This window comes from Schistocerca gregaria, chromosome 10 (assembly GCF_023897955.1).
Source record: "Schistocerca gregaria isolate iqSchGreg1 chromosome 10, iqSchGreg1.2, whole genome shotgun sequence".
Lineage (NCBI taxonomy): Eukaryota > Metazoa > Arthropoda > Insecta > Orthoptera > Acrididae > Schistocerca > Schistocerca gregaria.
In genome coordinates this window covers 90815245-90828872 of record NC_064929.1, presented here as the reverse complement: position 1 = coordinate 90828872, position 13628 = coordinate 90815245, and the positions used below count along the sequence as shown (strand labels likewise).

The 13628-nt window shown below is 41.8% G+C and overlaps 1 protein-coding gene and 1 non-coding gene across 4 annotated transcripts in view; both read right to left on the bottom strand.

Moving 5' to 3' along the window:
- LOC126293356 (F-box/LRR-repeat protein 7-like) overlaps positions 1-13628 on the bottom strand; it is a 163646-nt gene that overhangs the window by 100556 nt on the left and 49462 nt on the right. The gene's annotated exons all lie outside the window — the stretch shown is intronic.
- Positions 1981-2053, bottom strand: Trnaa-cgc (transfer RNA alanine (anticodon CGC)). The gene has a single exon. It is a non-coding gene; the product is annotated as a tRNA-Ala (tRNA).

The following is a 13628-nucleotide window of genomic DNA, read 5'->3' as shown; positions in this document are numbered from 1 at the left end:
TAACAATCCAAAGCAACGTGAAATGGGACACACATATTGACTCCCTAGCAACTAAGTTGTAAAAAAATATATTTGCAAGTTCTGTAGAGACACTGTAGTCCTAAAGACTGCATACCGTGCTCTTTTCTCCTCTCGCTTGAACTACGGTATAAAAATTAGGAGGCAACAACCAAACTCATTCTCCAAACAAGGGGTGTGAGGATAATCCATGGAGCAAAATAAAGAGAATCTTGTGGCAACTTGTTTCCAAAAACGGAGGTGTTAACTTTTGTAAACACATACATTCTAAAAGCCATGTTGCATGTGAAAAGACTGCACCCAAACACTTATTCAGATTTCCACCAGTATAATACCAGAAATAAAGAAAGATTTTACATCGGCAGCCACAGAACAGCACTTTACGAAAAGGGGCACTCAGTACAGAGGTACAAAAGTAGCTAATGTGATGCCTAGTGCAGTCACGGCTCTTCCTACAGTTAAACTGAAATACCAGCTTAAGAAATTTTTAGTAAAACAACATTACTACACATTAGAAGAGTACCATACTTATATGAAGAACAACAAATGTTTTGTGAAATTATGTGTATAGATATCAGTGAACATCTTATTGTAATTTTGTTGTAAATTAATGACATATTCAGAAGAATGTGTCTTGTGTATTGTACAAATAACTTTAATCATTACTGTTTCTTTGTACATGTGCAGTGTACCATTCGATGTTGAATAAAGCAAAGATATAATAATAATCTTTCCTTTCTCAGACGTTATGTCTGGTTAAAAATGGAAAGTGATGCAGATCTTGATCCAGCGTGGCTTCCTTTTAACTGAACGGTATATGTTACTTTGCATTTAGGAACTTTCGGGTAATTGAACATGTATCAATAATCACAGATTTCTGCAGGTGTATATATACGTTTGGATGTAGCTGTATTGCGTTGATGTACTGGTGGATATTGTGTGGTATGACTCCTGTAGTTGATAGTATAATTGGTATAATGTCAACTTCATTCTGATGCCACATGTCTTTGACTTCCTCAGCCAGTAGGGGTATTTTTCAATTTTTCTCGTCTTTTCTTTTGTGTATTTGTTGTATTGGGTATGGATATTTCGATTAGTTATGTTAATTTCTTCTTTTCATTGATGAGTATGATGTCTGGGTTGTTGTGTGGTGTTGTTTTATCTGTTGTAATGGTTCTGTTCCAGTATAATTTGTATTCATCATTCTCCAGTACATTTTGTGGTGCATATTTGTATGTGGGAACGTGTTGTTTTATTAGTTTATGTTGTGTGGCAAGCTGTTGATGTATTATTTTTGCTACATTGTCATGTCTTCTGGTGTATTCTGTAATTGCTAGTATTGTACATCCGCTTGTGATGTGATCTACTGTTTCTATTTGTTGTCTGCAAAGTCTGCATTCATCTGTTGTGGTATTGGAATCTTTAATAATATGCTTGCTGTAATATCTAGTGTTTATTGTTTGATCCTGTACTGCAATCATGAATCCTTCTGTCTCACTGTATATATTGCCTTTTCTTAGCCATGTGTTGAATGCGTCTTGATCGATGTGTGGCTGTGTTAGATGATACGGGTGCTTGCCATGTAGTATTTTCTTTTTCCAATTTACTTTCTTCGTATCTGTTGATGTTAAGTGGTCTAAAGGGTTGTAGAAGTGGTTATGAAATTGCAATGCTGTAGCCGATGTATTTATATGAGCGATTGCTTTGTGTATTTTGCTAGTTTCTGCTCGTTCTATAAAGAATTTTCTTAAATTGTCTACCTGTCCATAATTTAAGTTTTTTATGTCGATAAATCCCCTTCCTCCTTCCTTTCTGGTGGTGGCTAGTGTTTAACGTCCTGTCGACAACGAGGTCATTAGAGAGGGAAGCATTGGGAAGGAAATCGGCCGTGCCCTTTCATAGGAACCATCCCGGCATTTGCCTGAAACGATTTAGGGAAATCACGGAAAACCTAAATTAGGATGGCCGGAGACGGGATTGAACCGTCGTCCTCCCGAATGCGAGTCCAGTGTGCTAACCACTGCGCCACCTCGCCCTTCCTTTCTGCTTAATGTTAATCTTTCTGTTGCTGAATGTATGTGATGTATTCTATATTTGTGGCATTGTGATCGTGTAAGTGTATTGAGTGCTTCTAGGTCTGTGTTACTCCATTTCACTACTCCAAATGAGTAAGTCAATATTGGTATAGCATAAGTATTTATAGCTTTTGTCTTGTTTCTTAATGTCAATTCTGTTTTCAGTATTTTTGTTAGTCTTTGACTATATTTTTCTTTTAGTTCTTCTTTAATATTTGTATTATCTATTCCTTTTTTTTTTTTTTTTGCCTGTACCTTAGATATTTAGAGGCATCTGTTTTTTCCATCGCTTCTATGCAATCACTGTGGTTATCAAATAAGTAATCTTCTTGTTTACTGTGTTTTCCCTTAACTATGCTATTATTATTATTATTACTATTATTATTATTATTACTATTATTATTATTTAAAGAAAATGAATTTTCTGCCGAGACATTCGAGAGGTTCGCTAACTCGGCCGAACGATCGGCTTCCGACACAACCCCGACCTCCGCTGCATTACAGCACAGTTCGTCACGGCAAGCTCGTCCACGAGATTTCCTGCGCACGGATTGTCACCTCGACTGTTCCCACAAAAATCTTCGAGGCAAGCGGCACATGAGAGTAACGTAAGTGCTAGTAGAGTGCAACGCATTATGAAGAAAGGCAAGTTTCGCGTGTACATTCCGAGGCTACCTAACGATGCTTGCTGACTCCATGTTGCCTGCCATTCGTGCATTATACGGTAATCAGTTTTGTTTCCAACAAGATGGCGCCCCGCCGCACTATCATAAGGTCGTACGAGCAGACCTGGACCACAGTGTGCCAGGCCAGTGGACAGGACGCAGGGGGCCAATCGAGTTTCCTGCACGTTCTCCAGACCTCGCGCCGCTGGATTTCTTCTTATGGGGCCCAGTAAAAGATGAGGTGTACAAACGTACACCACGTAACCTGGACACACTTTGGAATGAGTCAGGCGGTGTGCACAGAAATCTCATTGGACACTTTGGTACGATGTACGGAATCAGTGGTGACTCGTACTCAGATGTTAAAGGCCACTAGTTTGAACATTAATCACATTTGCAAAGTATATTTATTTTCCCAATTGGACTTTAAGATTTCCATTTCCAGAAGTTTAACATTGTAGAACGGGAAGTAAATTTTCTATGACGCTTCAAAGTGTGTATACAGTTTTTTGACGCACCATGTATAATGATTTCGAGATTCCCGAGGGTGTGTCACGGCTTGGACATAACAGAACTTAATCCTAGAACATTAATGGGTGACGGGGGCGAGAGAGGGGGAGGGGGGGACACGACACTGACATTACTAAAACGTTCAAATGTGTGTGAAATCTTATGAGACTTAACTGCTAAGGTCATTAGTCCCTAAGCTTACACACTACTTAACCTAAATTATACTAAGGACAAACACACACACCCATGCCCGAGAGAGGACTCGAACCTCCGCCGGGACCTGCCGCACAGTCCATGACTGTAGCGCCTCAGACAGCTCGACTGATATTACTACTAATCATCTTTAATTTTACTATCCTTATTTTATTCGAAGGAACTCATAATTTATAGTTTATACACTAATTAATTACGATTATAAGGTCTCCAACGGATTGTTACATACAAAATAGTACAAAATGTCCTGTTTTACACCGTATACTGACGATCGCATTGTTAAAAGTGTTGACGAGAATCACGTCGGTGCCAACTACAATCGTAAATTCTAGGAGGGTTTAGTGACCTTGGGTTAAATTACTGGGAGTGAAGCTGTGACTTTTATAATTTTTTTTGCTACAAGTACTTGGCTGTTCTGCGAATAGGTCGCGATTTGCAGGAGCGCGATTAAGCTCTTTTTGGCTGTATTTTCCGAATTTCTCGTGATTTCCTGTACTGATTTTAAGCTGGGGCATATGATCACGGCATGAATCGGCAGCAAAAATCTGGCTTTGGTGACAGACTGATCTGTAGCGTATAGCCAGGGGTCTACGTACAGTTGGAATACACAAGTCTGGTTGTGACTTGGCGAAGCGAAATTTCAAAAAAGGAAACTCAACAATGGCCGTGAAATCTTACGAAACTGTCGGTGGACTTCAGGGAGGGCCGAGCTAAAAACCGCTTCTTTGAGTCCACTGAATTTCGGATGAAGGGAGTGTTGTTCAGAATAATAAAAGGAAAGATCCTCTCTGGAACGACGATCGTTAGTGACTGCTTCAGTTAATACAACACACTAGTAGGCACTGTAGGTGTTCAGCACGTTAGAGTGAACCATAGTCTGAACTTTATAGATACGAAAGAGCGTTCCGTCCACACACAGAACGTGGAGAGAATGAAGTGGGATTCCAGTGGAATGGCAGAAAGGCCAAATATTTCCAGGGTTACCTAGCTGAGTGTATGTTCTGTCGAGTACATAACCAAAAATAAATATTACATACATTTTTCGTTGAAGCGGGTAAAGTTTACCCTTCCAGCGGAATTAACTTACAGGAAGTCTCTTGAAGAATGTTCAGGCGCTCATTCCGGAACCGCGAGATGTTAAGTCCCACAGCGCTCAGAGCCATCCATGTGAACCATCTTGAAGAATGTTGTAAGCACAAGTGGCGACTACAATTCAGGTCCTTTTTGGGGTAACCGACGCCTTCACTTTTCTCGACATTACAGGTATGTTGCGGCAGCATTTTGCTAGGTACTCTACGTTTTGTACAGTACATTGGAATATCCACTTTATTTGTGTTTCAGTCTTAACAAATTTTTCTCGATTGTGTGTACGCGCGTTGAAAATGCGATGATATGACTGGCTGATTACATAACGTGTAATGTACTCTCATTCTGTGTTCTGATTGGCTGAAGCTATCACGTGTCCTCTGCTCAGACTGTAGAACAAAAGCACACATTACAGCGCAATCTCCTTTCACATTTTCCGAATTATTGTCCCACATAGCCCAGATATGTAGTGCTGTATTTGGCGGATTTCGTATTTAAACATGCTTATCACGCAAATACGCAGTTTGGGTCCTACAGTGCGTTATAGATCTATCCAATATAGTCCTGTTTTTCTAGGTTTGTTGAGCTACAGTGCCTGAAAGTGCGATACCGACAGACGAGATGTGTTCAAAAAGTAAGACGCCTTTATATTTTTATGAAAACAACATTTATTTATCCATCAATATTCATGCTGTCCCCATCAGAGTAATCCCTTCTGATACAATACACTTGTGCCAACGCTTTTTCCAATCCTCGAAGCACTTCTCATAAGAACTTTTTAGTACAGCCTTGAGTACTTCCAGCAATGCAGTTTTTATTTCCTCAATCGTTGAAAATCTTTGTCATTTTCAGGTCTCTTCAATTCTGGGAACAGGAAATAGGTCGCAGGGAACCAAATCCGGTGAATATTGTGGCTGAGGAGTGATTGTCGTGTTGTTTTTGGCCAAAAATTCTCCCACAAGCAACGATCAATGAACAGGTACATTATCGTGATGCAAAAGCGGTGAGTTGTTTTCCCTCAATTCCGGACGTTTTCTGCGTATCGCTTCTCGCAAACCGCGCATAACGTCAGGGTAATACTCACTGACCGTACGACCTTGAGGTAAAAATTCACGATGCACTAAGCCACTGTGTTTGGAAAAAGAAGAAAAAAAACAATGAGCAGCAGAACTTTGACATTTGATCGGACTTGGCATGCTTTTTACGGTCTTGGCTCTCCGGGATGTTTCCATTCGGACGACTGGGCTTTGGTTTCAGGTACGATCCATTTCAGCAAATCAAGATGATCACTGTCGTAAGTCAAGAGCTCCTGAACGATTCTCAAGCGACGGTTCTTCTGATCAAAATTGAGAACTTTCGAAACAAACTTCGTTAACACTTGTCTAATGCCCAAAATATCCAAAAAACAACTGCATGACACGAGCAGACCGATATGCCAACATCCTCAGCAACTTCTCTTACGATAATTCGACTATCTCCCAAACAGCTTCGACGTTATCATCTGTTGTTGTTGTGCTGAAGCGCCCAGAGCGATGTTCGTCAGTGGCATCTCGGCTATCTTGGAAAAGCTTGTACCACTTGTAAACTCTTTTTTCACTTAGAGCACACTCACCGTATGAGCACTTGATTCCATTTTTCATACAAAATTTGACGATGCAAATTCTTTGCTCCATTTTTTATAATAATCGAAAATCGTCGAGCACACTAAAACACGTCTAACCTTTCTATCTGTCAAAAACAAACCTGAAACTGTGAACATCTTACTTTTTGAACAGCCCTCATATAAAATTCCACCATTTTGACAGCAATGAGAATAGGGAAGGAAGAAAGGAAGAAAGGAAGAAAGAAGAAAGAGGTCACTCGTCCAGGAAATGGCTTAAAATGAGAGATTTACACATCAAAATGAGCTAAACCGGCATATTACTATCAGAACCCGAAGATAAAATTAACTTTCTTCGAATGGGCAATAAAACTCTCAAAAAATCGTTACTGGTCGCGTAAAAGAGGAAATTCGTGCGTCACATTCGCTCTTATCTAGCCACACACGTGACAAATAAGCCTATACACGTGCCAAGAAACATTGTCAATTTAACCTTACTTTTGAAACAGACGCTTTTTGTTCATTCTGCATTTTGGCACTTGCGGGAATAGCTAGAAGTGCAGATACAGTATTTGTAACAGGACTCTGGAACAATGTTTAAAGAACAAGACGCTGGTACAGGGAATGGTTAAAACACACACACACACACACACACACACACACACACACACACACACACACACACACACACACACACACACACACGAAAACCCGTAAACGACAGTGAACCGTTAGTAACTTCGTCCTCACACTGAAAAGGGGGAAAAAAGCGCCAAGTATTGTACGCGCAAAATTATTCTCTTCTACTTGGTCCTCTGACAGTTCATTAAAACATTACAACGCGGAAAAACCGAAGGACTTCGATTTATTTTATGTCATTGCACTCACTCTTGTATGTTATACGTAAAACATCGATTTTGTTCATAAGCCCTTCCTACCTAGTATATTGCTGGGAAAGATGTGATACCTCTAGCATTTTGATAATTGTCAGTGCTATTTTGTTTTTGAAACTCACAATACAATGAGATAAATTGTAATAAAACAATTTTCACTAAGCATGCGCTGCGTACCATCGCCACAACCAACGTCCGCCATCTTGTCAAATTTTCCGCCACTCAGAATTTATCGCACACTCGTTAAGCACTGTCTAAACATGCATCACGGAACACGGCGAAATACACGCATCAAAAGGAATTTTTGCATCACCTCGGTACCGAGTTCCGTACTTGTACAGAAAATTGGAACAGAGATCAACATAATCATCATTTCCGCCATTTTTATTGCTCATGAAAGCCACGCATTGCATGTTGTACCATCATACAGCGAGACCTTGGTGAGGTGGTAGTCCACATTTCTGTACACACCGGTACCTCTAATACCCATTAACACGTCCTCTTACATTGATGCAGGCCTGTACTCGTCGTGGCATACTACCCACAAGTTCATCAAGGCACTGTTGGTTCAGACTGTCCCACTCCTCAACGGCGATTCGGCGTACATCCTCACAGTAGTTCGTTGGTCACATCGTCCATTAGCTGCCCTTTTCAGTCTATCCCAGGCATGTTCGATATTCATGTCTGGAAACATGCTGGCCACTCTAGTAGAGCGATGCCTTTATCCTGAAGGAATTCATTCACAAGATGTGCACGATGGGGGCGGGAATTGTGTTCATAAAGAACGCCTCGCCAATATGCTGCCGATACGGTTGCACTATCGGTCGGAGGATGGCATTCACGTATAGAACAGCCGTTACGGCGCCTTCCATGACCACCAGCGGCGTACGCGGGTCCCACATTAACGCCAACCCAAAACAGCAGGTAACCTCCACGCTGCTGGCTCGCTGGACAGTGTGTCTGAGGCGTTCAGCCTGACCGGGTTGCCTCCAAGACGATTGCCTGGTTGAAGACATATGCGGCACTCGTCGGTGACGTGAACATGATGACAGTCCTGACACTTGCATTAGGCATGTTCTTGATCCCATCTGTACCGCGCTGCACTGTGTCGTGGTTGCAGAGATGGACCTCGCCATCGGCGTCGGGAGTGAAGTTGCGCATCATACAGCCTACTGTGCACAGTTTGAGTCGTAACACGATGTTCTGTGACTGCACGAAAAGCATTATTCAACATGGTGACGTTGCTGTAAGGGTTCCTGCGAGCCGCAATCTGTAGGTAGCGGTCACCCACTGCAGTAGTAGCCCTCCGGCGGCCTGACCGGTTACGTCATCGACAGTTCCTGTCTCTCTGTATTTTCTCCATGTCCGAGTCCGAACAACATCGCTTTGTTTCACTCCGAGACGCGTGGACACTTCCCTTGTTGGATAGTCCTTCCTGGCACAAAGTAACAATGCGGACGCGATCGAACCGCGGTATTAACCGTCTGGGCACGGTTGAACTGCAGAGAACACGAGCCGTGTACCTCCTTCCTGGTGGAATGACTGGAACTGATCGGCTGCCGGACTCCCTCCGTCTACTAGGCGCTGATGCATGGCTGTTTACATCTATGGGCGGGTTTAGTGACATCTGTGTCCAGTCAAAAATGGTTCAAATGGCTCTGAGCACTATGGGACTCAATCTATGAGGTCATCAGTCCCCTAGAACGTAGAACTACTTAAACCTAACTAACGTATCACACACATCCACGCCCGAGGCAGAGCATAGGACACGTGATGTAGACAGCCAATAGCAACATCACTGTTAACTGGCGCAAACGCACAAATAGGAAAAGTTAATGGTTTAAATTAATGTACATAGTGTATCTACAAGTAAAGCTAAGGTTTCACATACAATACTAGTCTTTTTGCGTGTGTTACATTTTAAGATACATCACATAAATGTACCAGTAAAATTTTAAATAATGACATTATCTTGTCTTGTGGACTCGAAGTTCTTCTAAGTGGCTGATGATTTAAGAATTTCATTAGACATTTTCACATGTAACATAATTCATCTTGCGTAAAAGGAAATTTACTTTTAAAGTAAAGCTTTTCGAAGCACCATTCACAATATTTTCGCCGGCCGCTGTGGTCGAGCCGTTCTAGGCGCTTCAGTCTGGAACCGCGCGACAGCTACGGTCGCAGGTTCGAATCTTGCCTTGGGGATCGATGCGTGTGCTGTCCTTAGGTTAGTTAAGTTTAAGTAGCTCTAAGTTCTAGGGGACTGATGACCTCAGATGTTAAGTCCCATAGTGCTCAGAGCCATTTGAACCGCAATATTTTCCCGCGACCTATGAGAAACAGATTCGTTTCAGCAGTTGCCAGAGAGCGCCGGAAAACAGGCGTTACTGCTCGGGGACAGCTATGAGGACGCACGAAGCCCATATGTTCGTGTATTTAAGAGATATTACACGACGTCATAAAAGAAATAGAACATCGGAGGTTACTGGTGCATCGGAATTTCGTAAACCATACTAAAATCCACAATTCAGCTTAAAGTGGACATTCATATGTCCAGATTCACAATGAAGTAGAACGAACCTAATATTCAGGTTTTCGGGATGCAAATATCCTTAGCATACCAGTATTATCTCATGTTTGGTTCTTTATTATGGCATAATGCAATTTGCTTGTAGTACCAGTACTGTGTTATCTTATGTTTGGCATATATGACATTAGGCCATAACAAAGAACCACACGATGAAAATACGCACTTTAAAACCAGTAAACAGTTGATAAAAGCCAATTGTGTGGAATGAAACACTTCGTTTCCAATAAATTGACTGCTTCTGCGAAAAATATTAATAAAAGCGGCATTTATTTAGCAAACCGACAAAAATAACTTCATCGTTCTGTAAGGCAAATTATCGCCGTACTTCCAAAAACGTGGAAATACAGTAAAATCAGAAAACTTAAACAAACAACATGTCTTAGCCTTCCGTGTTTATGTGAGTGTATTTTAAATCACTTAGCAGCTCCCAGCCACAGATATCCGTTTTGTTTTCATTTGACGTTAGAACTGTAAACGAGAGAGAGGAAAAAAAAACAGCAAAATCACTAACCGTAAACACGGCTCACGTGGAGACTAACCCACGCGCCAATGCGGCAACTTGGGCGCGCCAAAAAAAGTTTTCCGGGTAACATCTGGTTCCTTGTAACTTCTGTCGGCGGTGTGACAAGGCGGTTCTAGGCGCTTCAGTCCGGAACCGCGCTGCTGCTACGGTCGCAGCTTCGAATCCTGCCTCGGGCATCGATGTGTGTGATGTCCTTAGGTTAGTTAGGTTTAAGTCTAGGGGACTGATGAACTCAGATGTTAAATTCCACAGTGCTTAGAGCCCTTTGAACCACTTTGTTACTGCTGATACAGCCAACAGCCACGCTTCAAGCAGGGAAAGGTACTGCCCATAGGCAACTCAACTGCGCATGCACACGAGCCCACTGGCAACTGCTCAAACGAACTTAAATGTAAACAATTGTGACGTCACGCTCATCGGCAGTAATTTATTGGTATGAAGTATTCGTGGAATGTCAGAAGCTTGAACGTGGTTGGGAACCTAGAAAATCTGAAAAGGGAAATGCAAGGGTCAATCTAGATATAGTAGGGGTCAGTGAAGTGAAGTGGAAGGAAGACAAGGATTTCTGGTCAGATGAGCATCGGTCAACAGCAGCAGAAAATGGTATAACAGGTGTAGGATTCGTTATGAATAGGAAGGTAGGGCAGAGGGTGTGTTACTGTGAACAGTCCAGTGACCGGGTTGTTCTAATCGGAATCGACAGCAGACCAACACCGACAACGATAGTTCAGGCATACATGCCGACGTCGCAAGCTGAAGATGAACAGATAGAGAAAGTGTATGAGGGTATTGAAAGGGTAATGAAGTATGTAAAGGGGGACAAAAATCTAATAGTCATGGGCGACTGGAATGCAGTTGTAGGGGAAGGAGTAGAAGAAAAGGTTAGAGAAGAATATGGGCTCGGGACAAGGAATGAAAGAGGAGAAAGACTAATTGAGTTCTGTAACAAGTTTCAGCTAGTAATAGCGAATACCCTGTTCAAGAATCACTAGAGGAGGAGGTATACTTGCAAAAGGCCGGGAGATACGGGAATATTTCAATTAGGTTATATCATGGTCAGACAGAGATTCCGAAATCAGATACTGGATTGTAAGGTGTACCCAGGAGCACATATAGACTGAGATCACAATATAGTAGTGATGAAGAGTAGGCTGAAGTTCAAGACATTAGTCAGGAAGAATCAATAGGCAAAGAAGTGGGATACGGAAGTTCTAAGGAATGACGAGATACGTTTGAAGTTCTCTAACGCTATAGATACAGCAATAAGGAATAGTGCAGTAGGCAACACAGTTGAAGAGGAATGGACGTCTCTAAAAAGGGCCATCACAGAAGTTGGGAAGGAAAACATAGGTACAAAGAAGGTAGCTGCGGAGAAACCATGGGTAACAGAGGAAATACTTCAGTTGATTGATGAAAGGAGGAATTACAAACATGTTCCGGGAAAATCAGAAATATAGAAATAAAAGTCGCTGAGGAATGAAATAAATAGGAAGTGCAGGGAAGCTAAGACGGAATTTCGCTGCAGGAAAAATGTGAAGACATCGAAAAAGGTATGATTGTCAGAAGGACAGACTCAGCATACAGGAAAGTCAAAACAACCTTTGGTGACATTAAAAGCAACGGTGGTAACATTAAGACTGCAACGGGAAGTCCACTGTTAAATGCAGAGGAGAGAGCAGATAGGTGGAAAGAATACATTGAAAGCCTCTATGAGGGTGAAGATTTATTTGATGTGATAGAAGAAGAAAAAGGAGTCGATTTAGACGAGATAGGGGATCCAGTATTAGAATAGGAATTTAAAAGAGCTTTGGAGGACTTACGGTCAAATAAGGCAGAAGGGATAGAGAACATTCCATCAGAATTTCTGAAATTCTGAGGGGAAGTGGCAACAAAACGACTATTCACGTTGGTGGGTAGAATATATGAGTCTGGCGACATACCGTCTGACTTTCGGAAAAGCATCATCCACACAATTCCGAAGACGGCAAGAGCTGACAAGTGCGAGAATTATCGCACAATCAGTTTAACAGCTCATGCATCGAAGCTGCTTACAAGAATAATATACAGAAGAATGGAAAAGAAAACTGAGAATGCGCTAGGTGACGATCAGTTTGGCTTTAGGAAAAGTAAAGGCACGAGAGAGGCAATTCTGACGTCACGGCTAATAATGGAAGCAAGGCTAAAGAAAGATCAAGACACGTTCATAGGATTTGTCGACCTGGAAAAAGGCGTTCGACAATATAAAATGGTGCAAGCTCTTCAAGATTCTGAAAAACGTAGGGGTAAGCTATAGGGAGAGACGGGTCATATACAATATGTACAACAACCAAGAGGGAATAATAAGAGTGGACGATAAGGAACGAAGTGCTCGTATTAAGAAGGGTGTAAGACAAGGCTGTAGCCTTTCGCCCCTACTCTTCAATCTGTACATCGAGGAAGCAATGATGGAAATAAAAGAAAGGTTCAGGAGTGGAATTAAACTACAAGGTGAAATGATATCAATGATACGATTCGCTGATGGCATTGCTATCCTGAGTGAAAGCGAAGAAGAATTAAATGATCTGCTGAACGGAATGAACAGTCTAATGAGTACACAGTATGGTTTGAGAGTAAATCGGAGAAAGACGAAGGTATGAGAAGTAGCACAAATGAGAACAGCGAGAAACTTAACATCAGGATTGATGGTCACGAAGACGATGAAGTTAAGGAATGCTGCTACCTAGGCAGTAAAATAACCAAAGACGGACGGAGCAAGGAGGACATCAAAAGCAGACTCGCTATGGCAAAAAAGGCTTTTCTGGCCAAGAGTAGCCTACTAATATCAAATACCGGCCTTAATTTGAGGTAGAAATTTCTGAGGATGTACGTCTGGGGTACAGCATTGCATGGTAGTGAAACATGGACTGTGGGAAAACCGGAACAGAAGAGAATCGAAGCATTTGAGATGTGGTGCTATAGACGAATGTTGAAAATCAGGTGGACTGATAAGGTAAGGAATGAGGAGGTTCTACGCAGAATCGGAGAGGAAAGGAATATGTGGAAAACACTCATCAGGAGAAGGAACAGGATGATAGGACATCTGCTAAGACATGAGAGAATAACTTCCATGGTACTAGAGGGAGCTGTAGAGGGCAAAAACTGTAGAAAGTGACAGAGATTAGAATACGTCAAGCAAATAATTGAGGACGTAGGTTGCAAGTGCTACTTTGAGATGAAGAGGTTAGCACAGGGGAGGAATTCGTGGTGGGCAGCATCAAACAAGTCAGTAGGGAAAAAAAAAGTATTCCACAGTCTTCATCCTAAAGCCTCTGACCATTTTGCTGTTCATCAGTTATTACCTGTTAAAATTACAAAAAAATTAAAACTGAAGACTTTAAACAATGAAAATTTCCCGGAATTCTAAAAATTTCCCCGGTTTTTCTCGGTTTTCGCCCGGATGAAAAAATTTCAGGGTT